This window comes from Crocodylus porosus, unplaced genomic scaffold (genome assembly GCF_001723895.1).
Source record: "Crocodylus porosus isolate Cpor-Errol unplaced genomic scaffold, CroPor_comp1, whole genome shotgun sequence".
In the NCBI taxonomy this organism is placed as follows: Eukaryota; Metazoa; Chordata; order Crocodylia; family Crocodylidae; genus Crocodylus; species Crocodylus porosus.
In genome coordinates, this window is record NW_017728943.1 from 90,179,281 (window position 1) to 90,195,110 (window position 15,830).

Consider the following 15,830-nt stretch of genomic DNA (forward strand, 5'->3'; position numbering starts at 1 on the left):
CAGTGTTCTACAAGAAACACTACTTGATAATGAAAAAGATAGAGAAATAATAAAATAAAGATTGGACAAAAGAAAGGAGAAGTGGGACAAAGGCTCAACAGGAAAAAGAGGAAAACAGACACAGGGAAAAGATGGTAAAATGAAGGTACTGAGAGAAAGGACCAAGTGCCTGATGGAATTTACGGGTGTCCTAGTTCTAGTCTATCAGGGTACCAGGGAAAACCTTCAGGCATTTGCCAGAGATCATGAAGAATTAAATGGATAGACAAGACAGCCATAAAAATAACTTGACCCTGAGTCCAAAGACTGAAGAAGAAAAAGTGACTGAATTTGTTCCCCAAAAAGGAAGAGGATGTGAAAAATGTAGAAGTTTTTGAAGCAGGCCAAACATAAGTTCTGGGGAAGATAGCTAGAAAGTTAGAACAACTAACCCAGGAAACAGTAGAGAGAGAGGAAAAAGATGACTCTGGAGAACAAGCACATAGAGCAAGCTAATGAAGTAAAGATACTTGAACAGGGCAAGCGTGAGGCTGGGCGTGAACAAAATAGGGGTAGAGACCCACTGCTGGGAGTTACACATGGAATTTAGAGATAGTAAAAAGAGTGAAAGGAGCTAAGTGAGAAAGCTGCCAAGTTGCAAACAGAGTTGAAAGCTCTTGCAGACCTTCTAAACCAACAAAATATCAAGTCACTCAACCTGGCAAAGAATCTTGCTGCTCATTGGAAAAACAGCTCCAAGCTACCCAGGAATTATTCCTGCAGACGCAGAATGTTAATTTAAGCCTTATCAACAGTCTTAAGCAAATGGAAGATAAGAGAGAGAGAGCGCACACTTTAAAAATTAGTCAGAGAAAAATGAAGCCAAGGGAACCCTAGAGCAGGTGTGGCCAACCTGTAGCCCAGGTGTCAAAAGTGGCACAGGTAGCCTCTGTGTGGGGTGCACAGCAGACTGGGGAGGGGACAGACAGCACAGCAGCAGATAGGGCAGGGACCAGAAGGCAAAGTATCTGTTGCATGGCAGGAGATGTGATTGTTGGGATCATGAATCAGATCCCACTTCACCTTTAAATGAATGTCTGCCAGCAACCATAGAAATTCTGAAATAGCTGTGTAAGGAGAAAGCCATGGCCCAGAACAAATTGCAGAAAAGAAAAAAGCAATTATAGAAAGTGCTTGACAAACTCAAAATCAGTTTAGGTATGCTGCACTGAGGGTAAGGATATGTTTTGTTGTGTAGAACACAGTTTCTCAACCTGTGGTATAGGTATCCCTGGGGGTACGCAAGACACAGGCAGGGGGCATGCGGGTATCCCAACATCCTCTCTGTCTGTCTCTCTCTCGCCCTCTTTTCCTCTCTCTCGCCCTCTTTTCCTCTCTCTCTTGCCCCTTCCTCCTCTCAAAACTATGGCAAAAATGTTGTGTGCCGCGCAGTGCACAGCACTTTAAATTCCCCAGTAATAATTTGGCGTACCACGCTTTGTGTAGCACTGGGTTCAGCCCTCCTAGCTTTGGCCAACATCACCTCTAGCCCAGGTACATTGAGTTGTGCACCCCTGGTATAAAAGGTGGCAACCCTACCCACACCAGATCAGATATCTGTCATATCATGGCCTTATACACACAGCCCTTCTTCCAACGTATGGCACGCATTAATCTGTAAATATAAAATCCCCATGAAAATTGAGTGCTGGGGTACTTATTAAAATTTTCAGAAGTTAGGGGGTACTTGCTACTTAAAAGGTTGACAAACACTGTTGTAGAAGTCAAAAGACTTGAAATGGGGACAAGAGGGACATACAATTGCCTCAGACTTGAGATTCATGGACAGAAATGGAGAAAGGAATATTGCTGTTAAGAACTTTCCACACAACATAGAAGAAGAGGTTGCTGTAACCTTTGGGGAACATTGACATTGCTTGGGTTTCAGATTTTGACAACAATTATGCCTCAGTTATTTTTGGAACAGGTGCAAGAAAATGTTTTGAGGGTGACCAAGTCAAGAGCAAGAGTGATGATTGTACATGAGAGCTAATCAATTCCTTAGAGTTGGGGAACGGGACAGGAGCTGAGAGAAACCCCAGGAACATGAAGGTGGGAAGGGGTGCTTATATTTATGGCAAAGCATCAGAGAACCTGCATGAAAACCATAAAGTTACCAAGAGCCCCATAGGGGAGATTCCCAATAAAGGAGAAAAGCTTATAAGTCAGTAAGGGAGAAAAGTTTGTAAGTAATGAGTGTAAGTAATATTCAGGGAAAGGAAAGTAGTAGAGGACCAGGGGCTGATGAAGGAGGCAGCATAAGGGGCAAGCCAGAAGTGGGTCCCAGGCCACTGAAAAAATTTAGGAGGTTGGTGCTGGATAGCTTTCTGTGTGAGGCCAGAGGCCAGGAAGGCTGTAAGGTAGCAGACCAGAAGTGAATGCCAGGGAGGTGGCAGAAGCAGGCTAAGGTGATGAGCCCACTTTATTGAGTGGCAGAGGGTTAGAGACTGGTGAACTCAACAGAATGGAGAAGATCAGAGGTGGATCTGCAGGGCATTGATTGTGCTACCGAAGCCAGCAGAGAGAGGTCCACATGGGACTGAGTCAGGATTGGAAATGGCCTGCAGCCTCTTAAGTGCTAGGCTGCAGCAGAGAGCAGCCTGTGGAGTGGGGCCTATGGGAATTGGATAGGCTTAGGTTCCCCCTGTTCTCTTCTGAGCTTGAAAGGTATCAGCAGAAGGCTTGCTCATGAGGCATATGGTAAGTGTCAGTAGTACAGGAAACAATACAGAGTCCACTTTGTTAGACTGGTAGAGAATTTGGCCAGTACAGTCAGAGCTCAAGGTATGAGAGGATGTAAAAGGACTACTATGACTGTGGCCCTGCTGAGACATAGGGACTGAGATTGTGAGGCAGGCCTGCAGCTGATCAAAAGGCCTGAGAGAGAGGCCATTTACTTAGGGAGAAACTTGAGATGGAGACCTTAAGTATTATCCTGTGAGCTGTATGACAGCTGGAAGTAGAGAAGGGAGGCTGTTAATAACTCTCCCTAGAAAGTATAAAAGCTGTGGTGCATTGAGAGTGCAAAGTACTTACGTAGACTGAACTTCACAGCTAACTAGAGACCCCTACAAAGAGTCACTGTCATTGGCATGTGAAAGGTAGGCAGCAAACACCTGGTACATTCTCATGGATTGGTGCCCAGGTAGATAACTGTACTAAAAGGGAGCATCTACACATTGCCATACAGCAATGTTGCAATGGCGTTGTGCTTTAGTACTTCCTTTTGGAAGTATTAAAAGCATGGCATAGTATAAGTGGTTACTGCAGTGTGTGTGCAGTGCACAGTTAGATTTCACTGTTATGTTGCTGTAGTGGCACACTTATACAATGTAGCTGTCAATCACGTGTAGACCCACATGAGCCCTACATCATCGTAGCATGCCACAGTGTAGATGCACCCAAAGAATAGATACCAATTGCTCAGTGTCTGACTGGAAGGAGGTATCATGTGGGGTTCTCCCCTGGTCCTGGATCTGATGCTGTTGAGTATCTTCATCAATGACTTGGAAGATGGACTTCCCTGCACAGTTAGTAAATCTGCAGATGATACCAAGCTGCAAGTAGTACCAGACATGTTAAAAGGACAGTATTAGCATTCAAAATGACCTTGCTACGTTGGAAAAAAGGCCCCAAAATAAATAGGACAGCAAGGACAGGTGCAAATACTGGATTTAAAAGGAGCCATCAAATGCATAAATGTAAGATGGAGAACAAATAGCTAAGATGAAGTACTGCAGAAAGGATCTGGGCATTATCATGGATAGAAACCTGAATATAAGGCAATTATATAATTCTGCAAGAAAAAGCTAACAGCGTACTATGATTTCTTAACAGGGGTGTTTGCAAGTCATGGGAAGCAATTCTTCCAGTGTAGTCAGCGTTGGTGCTGTCTGAGATGGAATATAGTGTCCAGTTTTGGGAACTCACTTGAAGAAAACTATGGACAAGCTAAAAAGGATCCTGGGGAGAGCAACAGAAATAATTAGAGATCTAGAAAATATAGGAAGAATGGTTTGAAGGGCTGGAGAGTATCTTTTCCAGAGCTGAGGACACTTGAGAGGAGATTTGAGAATAATACGTTCATTATTAAAAGGACGGTGACCAATTGTTCTATGTCTCCAAGGATGAGGACAAGGGAAATTTAGATTGGATACTGGAAAAAACCTGTCATTCCACGGATGGTGAGGCCCTGAAACTGATTATCTAAAAATGCAGGATCTCTGATGCTGGGAGCTTTCAAGTGTAAACTGGACGAGCAGGTTAGATACATATTTGTCTGTGATAGTTTAGCTGGGAGTGAACCTGCCCTGAGCAAGGTTTTGGACTAGATAACCTCTTGAGGTCCCTTCTAGCCCTGTGGTTTTTTTTTAGGATTCTGTGAAGAGGAAAGGACTGAAATGCCAACTTGGGAGCCATCTGGGGCTCCACTCCTTGGGAACCCTGTCCGCAAACCCAGAACTTGAAGCTTTGTTTCTGCACAATTTGACCTCTGGGCTTGGCACTGCAAGAAGCTTTCAATCTATAACTTGGAGTAGAGAGCCTGTGTAGATACTGGCTTTTGTCATCTTTTTTGGATTTATAACTATTAACATCTACTAATAAAATTTGATCTAAAAGATTGCTAGCTTCCCAGGAACTTGTCTTCTGGGTAACCAGAGACTAGGCCGGGCCCAAGGAATGGGCAGTGGAACATATCTCCTCCATCTCTCTGCCCTCCGGTGGTAGATTCTCTCCTGAGCAGGGACCTGGAGAACAAAGATGGTTTGGAATAGAGCAACTTGACAGCAGGGCCAAAGAAAACTGATAAGCTGCTCTTCTTGTCTACTTCAGCACAGTTTATCTTTCTGATATTGGATGTTTGGCCATCTTATTATCCTCAGGCAGGTCTCCCAAAAGGGAAGGCCCGCAAATGGAAGAGGGTTTTTTGTGGCTAGTAGAATGTTTTGAACAAAATCTTTTGCAACATCCTACACCTGCCATATCAATATTGCCTTACAGAGGTCAGACTGGGCTTGCATTCTTCCAAAATGTGTAGGGTGGGTCCATTCTCAGTATTTGCATCAAACTTCCAGCTCCTCTGAAGTGAGAGAAACTATTTGTGCCTCATTTCCAATTCCCTGTAGGCTGAGAGGGACAAACAGAGGACTTGGGACTGATGCAAGAAGATGGGCAAAGAGGGGGGGAAAAAAAGAGAGAAAAGGGTTGGAAAAAACCAGAAAATATTCAGAGGGGGAAAAGAGGATGAAAAGATCAGAAGAAGAGAAATGAAGCAGCAAATACCAAGAGGGCACAGTGGGAAAAATGTAAAATACATTATCATTTGAAAAATGAGGCTAGATGTACCAAGCTCTTGACAGAGACAGCTCTCTTTGATGAGGCACCATTTGCAGCTGCTGTTCTAGATTCCTCCCTGCACTGGCTCTAGAGTTAAAATAGGGATTAAGGGCTCTGTGATCTGGTTCAGTCCTCACTGGCAGCTAGGGCTGCATAAGTTTCATTTCACACTGTACTGCCATTGCCTGCAATGAAAACTGGTCAGGCATGGGACAGTCCTGGTTTGCTTCCTTCATTTTCTATCCTTCCTCCCCACTCCCTTTGCTCCATACCTAGTCTGACCCTTGGGCCAGAGAGAAGCAGGGATTTTCTGTAGGTCTTGCTGGCTCTGTGCTGCCCCTGGCTCAGGGGGAACTTGCAAACCTATTCAAAGCAAAGCAGAACGGTCCAGTAATGAATTCCTCCAGTCTCCTGAGAACAAATCTACCTAAAAAGCTTCCTAGCTAAGTTATTTCTATAGCAACTGGTTTCTATAGGAACCAAGAAACAGGCTGTGAGATCTGCAGTAAAATATAGTGATGGGATTGTCATGAGTCAATGGGTTCATTTTTGGTTACTCACCCACCCATCCTTTCCTCCTGCCACTCAGAGTGCTGTAAACCAGAGGTCTTGGACCGTGTGTTATTCTGGTAGGAGCCAGACCCTAGTTCTACCGTGAGACCAGTAGAGTCTTCTGAATGCTGGTTAATAGGAAAAGGAAGTGATAACCAGATGGTAGAGGGGATCAGGGTGAGAAAGAGACTGAAGATGTACAGCAGGCTTGGTAGTAGCTGCAGAAATACTCTTGAGAGGCCTGGGAGCAGGATATAGGCCAAAAACTGAGAACCTGGCTCATGAGAAAGAGTTCAATTGCAAGTAGGTTGTTACTGACAAAAAGTCCAGGTCTGGACAGAGCTTGAAGGGCAGCAGTAGAAAATGAGGCACTGGACTCTGCAGCTGCAGTTCTGAATACAAAAGCTAAGAATGGGTTTCCAGGAGCAGTGAGCCAGCGGCCCTCCAAAGGCCATACAGGGGCTGTGACTGGGTAGAAGCAGGGTCCTGTGCATGGCTGTACAGTGGCACCTAACTGTGCTGCAAGAACCCTGAAATTTTGTCACAAAGTTTACTTCTATTTCCATTATGTATCGGTCATCTCCAGGCTTCTACCCCCAAACCCCTGTAGAACTATAGTTACTGCAGGACAAAATACCTGCTGAAGTGAAATTTAATGAGTGATTATTTTTAATTCTGTGGCTTATTTATGGTGTTGTCCACCAGTCTGAGAGAGACCATCCTTCACATGCCCATGAGTGCCAGGGAAGTTTCTGGAGCTCATACCTCTTGGTATCCTGAGTTATGTGTTCTCTAGGGAACCAAATCACCAGCCTATACTTTGTGCCCTTTGCAAGTCCCTTGCGTATTTTAGTAGACTTAGTTGGCCTAATAAAAGATATCACATCTACTCAAAGAACCTTGCCTGCCAGAGGAAAAACCCAGCATTTCAGGGCATCTGGGAGAAACTGCTGTATTCCTGATTCCCAGGATCCTGGTGCCCCTGACTGAGATGCCCAGGGCAGTTCCCATGATGTGTAGGTATCTTTTCCAGCTCCCTGCTCACTCAGGAAAATGTAGTTTAATTTGTTCCACCCACTTTCCATTTTCCAGGATTTCTGTATTATCTTACTGGCTAGAACCATGACAGAGATGAAAGCTGGAGCACATTTGTTACAGCAAAGGGACAACGGGATAGGAAATTCTGTTGAGGGAGCTGGATATTAGCTGTTGTAACCAAGCTGCTGCAGACAGGAGATTTGCCTGGGAGAGGGTCAGTATCATCCCACCAGATTTTCTGCTCAGTGGAAAGGAGTTGGTGTACAAGTAAAGGAGCAGATATGTACAACACACAGCGCCTCACAGCCAAACTGTCATGCTCAGGATCCCTCCCTTCTTTGCTCCTGCTGTTTAGCTGTGGATGGCATAATAAGAACCAGTGGCTTGAAACTGAAGGTCAAATCAGAAACATTTAGCAGAAAGAGTGATCAAACCAGGGAAGCAGTGGGTTCAAATCAAGACTGGAGCCTTCCTGGAAGATTTGCATTAGCCAAATACAAGTTACTGAGGTCAATACAGGGGCAACTGGGTGAATGTTAATAGCCTGTGATAGACAGGCAAATAGAGTAAGTAGCCTAATTTTTCCTCCTGGACCACTCAAATCAAACAGTTTGAAACCAGGTCCACATTCTGATCTAAGACTAACTTTGCTGAAGTGTAGCCAGCTCTAAATACCCAGCTCTTACAGTCCCTCTTGCCAGTGTATTTGGCCTGAAAACTTGTCAGCTTTCCCTGGGATGCTAGTAGGGCTCATCATCGGGTCCTTGAGACATTTCAGAATATAATTGGATTTTCCTGTTTCCTCTAGTTGATGACTGCCCAGTCTCTTTCTCCGCATCGGGAAGACCTCGCGGTTTCTGTGCTACTGAGTTCCTTCCCCATTTTTTTCAGTACTTGAATTTGAGACCACCAAGGGAAACCCCAGTTTCTTGTTTCCCAGTGAGGGTGGTGCTAGGGAATCTGTGCTGCACAGAATAGCGTTGGTGACACAGTAGATTGTCTCTCTCTCAGTCATCACTAACCTTTGTGCCTGGGAAAGGTGCTATGGGATGCATAGCATGGTGTGAATCTTTAGGCCACTATATTCAGTCTGGATTAGTGGAGTGGAGCCATCTCTTCCTGGTGCATATATGGATGAAAAAGACACTGAGATTAGACACCTGAAAAAGACAGCACTTCGCATCTAGAACAGCAGCAAGCATCTTGTGTTGAGACCCCTGGGGTCCACAGACTGTTTAAGGTGTCCACAAAAGATGACTGTGATCAAAAATCAAAAACATGAATACTTACAATTTAAAAGGGTCTGCGCCTCCATCTGAAATTTTTTAGGGGTCTGCAGATGAAAAAAAGATTGAAAATTACTGACGTAGAACATACTAAAATACACCCTTCCTGGTGTTCTGTACCCTCCCTCAATACCAGTGAATTGGAAGACACTCGGGGTACAACTAGCTGCTCAGAGACCCTTTTAAATAATCCTGTAAAACAGTGGTTCCCAAGGTCAGAGGAAAAGCCAGATTTCAAGCCTGAGATTAGCTAACAGCATTTCAAGACGCCATCTGGTGGTTTCACATGGAATGGCCCTTGTTTCCAAATAATTTGTTTTGGCCTGCAGTTTCACAGCTATCATAACCTTATCCTAATTGTTCAGTATTTAATGGTAGCTATTTACAGCATACCCAAAGGTATATGCTCACAGCACACACATCCCCTTTGTATTATTTAATTTTGCAACGTGGCTAGTCCTGTAATGTTAAAGAATCTGGGCCTGGATTTTCCATTTTCTGTGTTTATTACCATTCTTGTAAGGTACATGTGAAACTACCACTCTTTTTGGAACCTTTTTATATTCATTTCAAGCAAGTGTAAATGACTAAATAGGGTTCAAATCAGTGTCTTATACTGACTAGACTTTCTAGGTTTTCCTCTTCATAAAAGTTTTAGTGTGAGGTGATACCAGAGTACTTTCTTACCTAAATGTAGAGCGAGGTAGTTAGGCACATGAATCTGAAGTCAGGTAGAAAGCTAGGCAAGTCGGCACCTTAGAGACTACGTGTTTCAGTGTAGCCACATTTTCTTGTGTTGGAGTCCCATCTCCATATTAAGAAAGATTATCAACTTGTGTGAGGTCCTGAATTACTTTATTCCGGAAACAAAAGAATTTCACAATTATTTATTTCACTTTCTGTCTTGAAGCATGTTTGGGAAGAACCTGTCCAAATCATGATCTTCCAGTTGAGTTACAAATATAGTAAAATCTTTGTTATCTGGCATGAGTGGGGAATGGGGGTGAAGGGGCAGTGCCAGTTATCTAAAAATTATGGTTATCTGAGCATTATACTCAGGGAAGATGGTGCCATACTTGTAGTGCAAATTTTCAAAGAATTAGTGTACAGTACATTACAGTGTAACATACTGTATAAAGAATAAAATTGTATACAGATAAAAATGCCATAATAGTCAGTGGCCCCAAACACCAGGGCAGCCCAGCCGCAGGCTGCTGCAGCAAGGGGAGCAGCACACACACTCAGATACCTTGTATGGGTACCCTCAGAGTGGCACAGCAGGCAGGAAAGCAGTGCGGCACTATGTGAGTACTCAGATACCCTCACGGCATGGCACTGTGTGCATCTCGCAGCTGAAATTCTGGTTAATTAAGTATTCTGGTTAGTTAAGTGTTGGATAACGGAGATTTTACTGTATATGCAACAAAGAAACCCAACAAAGACAAATATAAGGTGCCTACACCTAGAGAAGAAAGTAGAAATGCACAAATACAGAATGGAAGATGGTTGGCAGGCAGTAGGGTTTGAGAGAAGAGTCCGGGAGTTTTGGTAATTACAAACCCAACAAGAGCCAGCAATGTGACCCAGTCACCAAAAAAATCAAATACATGAACAGGAATATAGCATGTAAGAAATGAAAAATTATATCACTCTATGCAGTGCTAGTTAGACCTCAGCTGGAGTACTGTGTGCAGTTCTAAGCTCTGGGAGATGTGGAAAAATTGGAGAGGGATGAGCAATAGAGATAATAAAGGGGCTGGAATGTAAAGGTTGAGAGAGCAAGGGATGGTTAGTTTGGAGAAGAGGGGATGACAGCAGTTTGCAAATATTTAAATGGCTGCAATTAAAAAGAGGGTCTTGATCCAAATCTGATTATGGAAAATAACTTCACCTCTCTATATCCAAAATAATACTCCATATAACATGGCCTTGGTAATGTCCCTTAAGACTTTGAATGACTGGCTGGCCACACGGTTAACCGCTGTAACATTACCGGGTCAGAAAACGAGTCTTTTATGCCAAGAGCCAAGCATAGAAACAGCTTGTTTCCTCACACCATTGTGAGTAGTGGGTGGAGGCTTTGCCCTGCTGCTCCAGTTCCCCCAGGAACAGGAAGACTGGAGCAGCTCCTGCTCCCCATGCTTTTCCCAGAGCAGGACTGCCCCAAACAGAGGGAGCTGTGCAGAGAAGGTTACAGAAGGCAGTCAGCAGGCTGAATGCTTCTCTCCTGGGAATGTTTCTAGCTGCTTGATCTTTGGTATATTTGGTTAGGTGATCCTTGGCTTGCTTTTTTTCCCTAGTGTTGAGCAGTTTGAGCTTATGCAATAAACTGAAATATACTAAAAGCCAATATGAAATAACTGGGTGAAATTTAATAAGAGCAAAAGCAAACATTTTTGTCCTTTGGGAAAGTATGTGAATAACGGCCTTGCGGTTAAACAGAAGCTACAGTGCAGCTATTTGCAGCAGACAGATGGATGTTACTATTTTTTGGTAGGAAGCCTGGAAGAAGTGGGACCATACTAGGACCATGCAGACTTCTTTTGGGCTCCCAAGAGTTTGTCCTGCTTTTATAAGAGTTCTCACATTCCCTGCGCCACACATTTGGAGCTTTACACAAACGTCCATAATTACCATAACAGATTATCTTTGCAATAGTAACCCTGGGAAGTAGGGTACTTTTGGAGCAGTCTTACTGATGGTCTTCTGCAGACCTCTAAGTTCAGCGTTTCTCAACCCGTAGGTCACAATGAAAAAGTGGGTCACAAGAATACATGAAAGGGTCATGAACAAACTTAAAATGGATCAACAATCTTTAAAAATGGATTCTCCGTTAAAAGAGAAAAACGTGGCTTTTTCCTTGCAGATTGGCAGAGTTGCAGCTTGCAAGAGGCTGCTTGGGGCCCCCCTGCCCCACACACTGGGGACCTGGGGCCTGGAAACAGGGGGTAGTGGGTTGAGAGTGAGGGACACTGGGTCAGGACTGGCCACTGATGTTTACAAATGGGTTCTGGTACAAAAAGGGTTGCGAACCACTGCTCTAGTTAGTTGGTAAACAGGGAGAATGAAGGCTGTATGTCACATTGTGAAGTCATCGAAGTATGATGATGCAATCAACACATGCTTCCGTAGTAACAAAACAAACCATCTATTGTCCTAACAGTTTGATCCGTACAGCTGAGCATGCTACACAGTCTTGGCTATTTCTCTGGGTTTAGAAGCTAATGCCAGGTAATTAAGTTAATAGAAACAAATGTATAATAATTTGATAGACAGGTAAATGTGTAAGGTTTATTAAGGGGCTGAAAATGAACTAATCTTTATACATATATCCCCACAGACACAGATATATACCAACAGTTCCTTCTGTGGTGCTCAAGACCGCTCCTTAAGAGAGAATCTATGAAGTGTTTTTAAAAGCATGAAAGAGCTGTCACAAAAACTGCCCGAGTTACAAAAAAGCTGCATGACGCTGCCTGTCAGGTTCAAAGTTTTCCTAAATATCAGGCCTCACATGCCAACAGCAAAGGTGGAAACTAAGACAGATGCCAGTTCTAGTGGTTGCTGGTGCTTCAAGAACTTTTTTGGGACAAAACCTCAAAAGCTCAAGATGCAAAAACCTGCAAAATACAAACTGGTGAGTGAGCAAGTTGAGGAAGAGAGAATCAGCAAGAATAATGCTCCTTTCCTAAGACTGGTTAGAAAGATGAATGTTTGGAGACAATGGCGTGAAGGAAAAAAAGAGGAGGCTAAGGACCCGATTGCTTTGGATTTGCTAGGAAAACCCTGTGTCACAAATCAGAATTGGAAACAAGCAAGTATTTACTGACCCTCAAAGCATTCCCATTTAGATTTTCCCTGAATCTCTTATTGCATTTATAAAGGCTATTAATTTATTTCTTACTAAAAGAAAATCTAAAACTTAATTCTGAGCAACATTTTTCATGCTATTGTTCTAGTAAATTGCTTTAGAAGAAAAATAGCTTATACAATATATTTTATAACCATAGTAGAAACACACACACACACACACAAAATCACTGTTGTGTATAGAATTAAAAGATCACATTCAACTTTAAAGCAGTGACTTTCCACTGTGGTGCTATGAGATCCTTTTAATAGTGGCACAGTATTACCACTCTTAAGTGTACAAACACCTAAACAATTCACAAAATAAATCCAGAGACTGCAAATAGAACTCCGGAGTATCAAAAACATTCTGACCTGTGATCTTTCTGAGTTCATTGCCACAGAAGAATTGCTCTTTTATTTTTCCATAATCAAAAATGAGTGAAATTAGTTTTTGAAATGGGGAGCTACTAAATTCAGAAAAGTTATGGAGGGGTGCCTGGATTCTAAAAAAGGTTGAGAACCATTAGTGAAAAGTATCAAACTATATGTTAAAACAGAATATCCGGTACCTGTGATAATTCTGAATTTATTATGTGACACTTACAGCTGAGAACACCCAGAGCCTGATCTCATCAGCTGAATTTTCACAGCTCCCATCTGTCTGTCTATGGTAAATTTTGTACACACAGTAAGGAGATGAATGCACGTTTGGATATAGAAATCTTAGACCTTTTAAAAACTGGTGGCAGAAGCAGAGTCAATCAGGACTTTGTCATCCCATATTTTGAAAGCCACACAGATTCCTAGCCAGCAGAGGCCTGGAGGGAGATTAAAGAAAATAGGATTGAAAGGGACCTGCTAGGTCATTGAATAGTTCTCTGCTGTTACCAGCAAACACAATATATAATCCTTTCTACAGGCCTCCCCCCCACTCGCCTGATACCTTCTGCTCTGAATTCTTTGGTCCAAAGCCCTTATGAAGGGGATCCTTGAAGTTGAAGATATCAAATGCTTCTTTTCACAAAGAAAAGACTACCAGAGTATAAACTAATTTCTTGCAGAACGAAATAGCAGCCTGTACCTCTTCAGGCTGTCATGTTCAGCCAGAAGCTCTAAGAGGGAAGCTTCAACCTTTTTTTGTGGGTGGCAGTTTCTCACATTTTTCTAATGTGGTAAATGCTGCTACACTAACATAGAATGATTATGTGGCATTTATAACATCCCAGTTTACTGATATAAGCTCAGTTGTCTCAAAGTTTGCATAAGGGAAAAAAAACCAGTTAACAGAGAGAAAGGTTTAACGAGTCAATGGGTTAAAAATACAGCATTGTTTTTGGTTTTAACTTCCAAAATATTAATGTGCTTTTACAGTAAGCTATGGAAATGTTTGCAGTTCTGCACACAAGAAAAATATTTGCAAATACATCTTTGTCAACACAGAAAGACCGGGGGGGAATCCTCCACCATTTTTGTAGCACCATCTTCCTCCGTAGAAGGCAACAGTTCTGAATAGGATGGTTGATACAGAGGCTGCTTACTGTCTAGGCAAACTACATTATGAATCACAAGTAGCTTGACTCAGGTACAATTCTGTAGCCAAGTTGCTTTCCTGAAGATTTACCACATTTAATGGAACCTTTTTGATCTAGGAACACAGTGTAGAACTACTGACAACTTTTCTAACGATTCCAGATTCTGCTGACTAGAAAGGTTGGTCCTGCTTAGTGTGAAAATTGGATGGACTCACGAGACCGTACAGTTTTTCAAAGGCAGTAGATATGTTTTTGTGTTTGCTGTGTCCAGTTTGGGACCAAAATCAGCATGATGATATAATAGCACATGCTTGGAAGAGCCATAAAAGCTTGCAAAAGAACCCAGTTGTTTGACCATTTGTGTTTAATTCACATAATCTTCCATACAAAAAACCAAACTGTACACAAAAAACTACTAGATTATCCTCAGATCTTGAAGGTTCTGAATGCTCAATTTACATTTTTTATGGGAACACAAATTAATTTATTAGAAGTTGTCCCCTTACAAATTATTTTGTCTATAACATGAAGTTATGGAAAAAGTCCTTTGAAATACAAGGAGGAAAAATTCCATTATTTGTACTGTCCTTGGCCTCAACATATTAAAGCAGTGAGCAGTGCCTGGTGAAATTCACAGCACTTTACCTTCCTGAATGCAGAATTGCTTCCTACTGCGCTCATCTTTTCTTTCAGAGGCAAGCAGAAATAGAATCAGTGCACAGAATCTCTAATCTCATTACTGCTCAGATCCTGTCTCAGTTTAAGTAAATCAATCTGATGTCTCTGATTGGTCGAATCGTACTAGCTGAAGGGCCTACGAGGAAAAAAAAACAAAGTCAATAGTAGCATACCACTGTGTACTGTGGTATATAAAAGTAGTACCGGCAGCTCATGCTGTAGGTTGCTAGTTAAAATTACATCAGGATCAAGATAATTAATATGAAAAATTTGTGAAGTTATTTTCCATAATCAGATTTGGATCAAGACCCTGAAAGCAGTTATAGCCACTGAAACATTCTGCAAACCATTCACCCAGTTTTTTATGGAGAGTGCAGTGGGAAAAGCAACAACCCTGATTTTATATGAATAAATAAAGGCTTGCAGTTGTAGGTGATGCTTATTCCTCTCAGTCAGAAGAGTTAGCTATGACAAATTTCAACTAAGCCTCTCAAGGTACAACAGAGCATTACTTTGAACAACTGCTTCAAATAATGGTCCTCCATTTCCAGGGTACAGTAGAAAATTAGCTTAGCTAATCATAAAGCAAAAATAGAGTTAGGAGGGAATTACATTGGCATTTCCTATATGTTTAAAGAAAAGCACATACAATTCAGCAGTACTGAGTGGCATAACTCTTTTCATCCAGACCTACACCAGCCCACTGTGCAGAAAACCACTGAATTAAATGGTAATTGCTTATAATAAGTTTGGCAAAAGAGTATGCAGAATAGAAAAATCCACATAAATCTCAAGAAGTTTATCCCCACCCGATTCTATTAGTTCTGATAGTTACAGCTAGGGAAGTAAAGGAAAGGTACTCTGTCCTGCCTTGTTAACAAATGGAGACAACAGCCTGGTTAAGCAGACATTCAAAAAAGAATCTTTTGAAGTGACAATGAAGAAATAAAGGTTATTCTCTTCACTTGCCTGACATGGGAGGACAAAATGAGACTGCTGTTCCAGTTCATACTTGTAACCAAAATGATTATTATTTTACTTTCATATCCATACACCCATCCACCCCTTCCATAAGAATAAGATAAAATTAACATTTTGAAGCTGTAATGGAGAAGAAGTATGTTGTTTTACTAAAGGTTGTGGTGATTGTCCATGTAGGGTCTGAAATGTGGGGCCAGCTTCAAAGGAATATAAGCAACTGCAGCTTATCTACTGAAAAAAGTGGCACTGAAAATAGGACCCACTTCACGTGGTCAAGTTAGCTTTAAATTTCATTTTGTGACAGCCTGCTGTAGTGAATTTTTTGTAATTAAAGGGATAATTGATTAATTGGATCCAGCTCCCCTGGGACACAAGCAAAATAAAACCCATTCATAAAGACAAATCTATTAACTGCCTGAATGGAGGAGAGGGGGGGTGTTGGGGGTGGGGAAGGGAAAGAAGAAATTAACTGCTAGTGGAAGACTCATTAAGGGCTGCTATATATTTTTTGTTAAGAGTTCAATTTATTTTACTA

At 42.1% G+C, this 15,830-nt stretch overlaps 1 long non-coding RNA gene across 1 annotated transcript; it reads left to right on the forward strand.

Moving 5' to 3' along the window:
* Positions 1 to 11,218: 11,218 nt before the first annotated feature.
* On the forward strand, positions 11,219 to 12,274 carry LOC109319273. The gene is made up of 2 exons (XR_002103452.1): positions 11,219 to 11,483; positions 11,593 to 12,274. It is a non-coding gene; the product is annotated as an uncharacterized LOC109319273 (long non-coding RNA).
* The last annotated feature ends 3,556 nt before the right edge of the window (positions 12,275 to 15,830 follow it).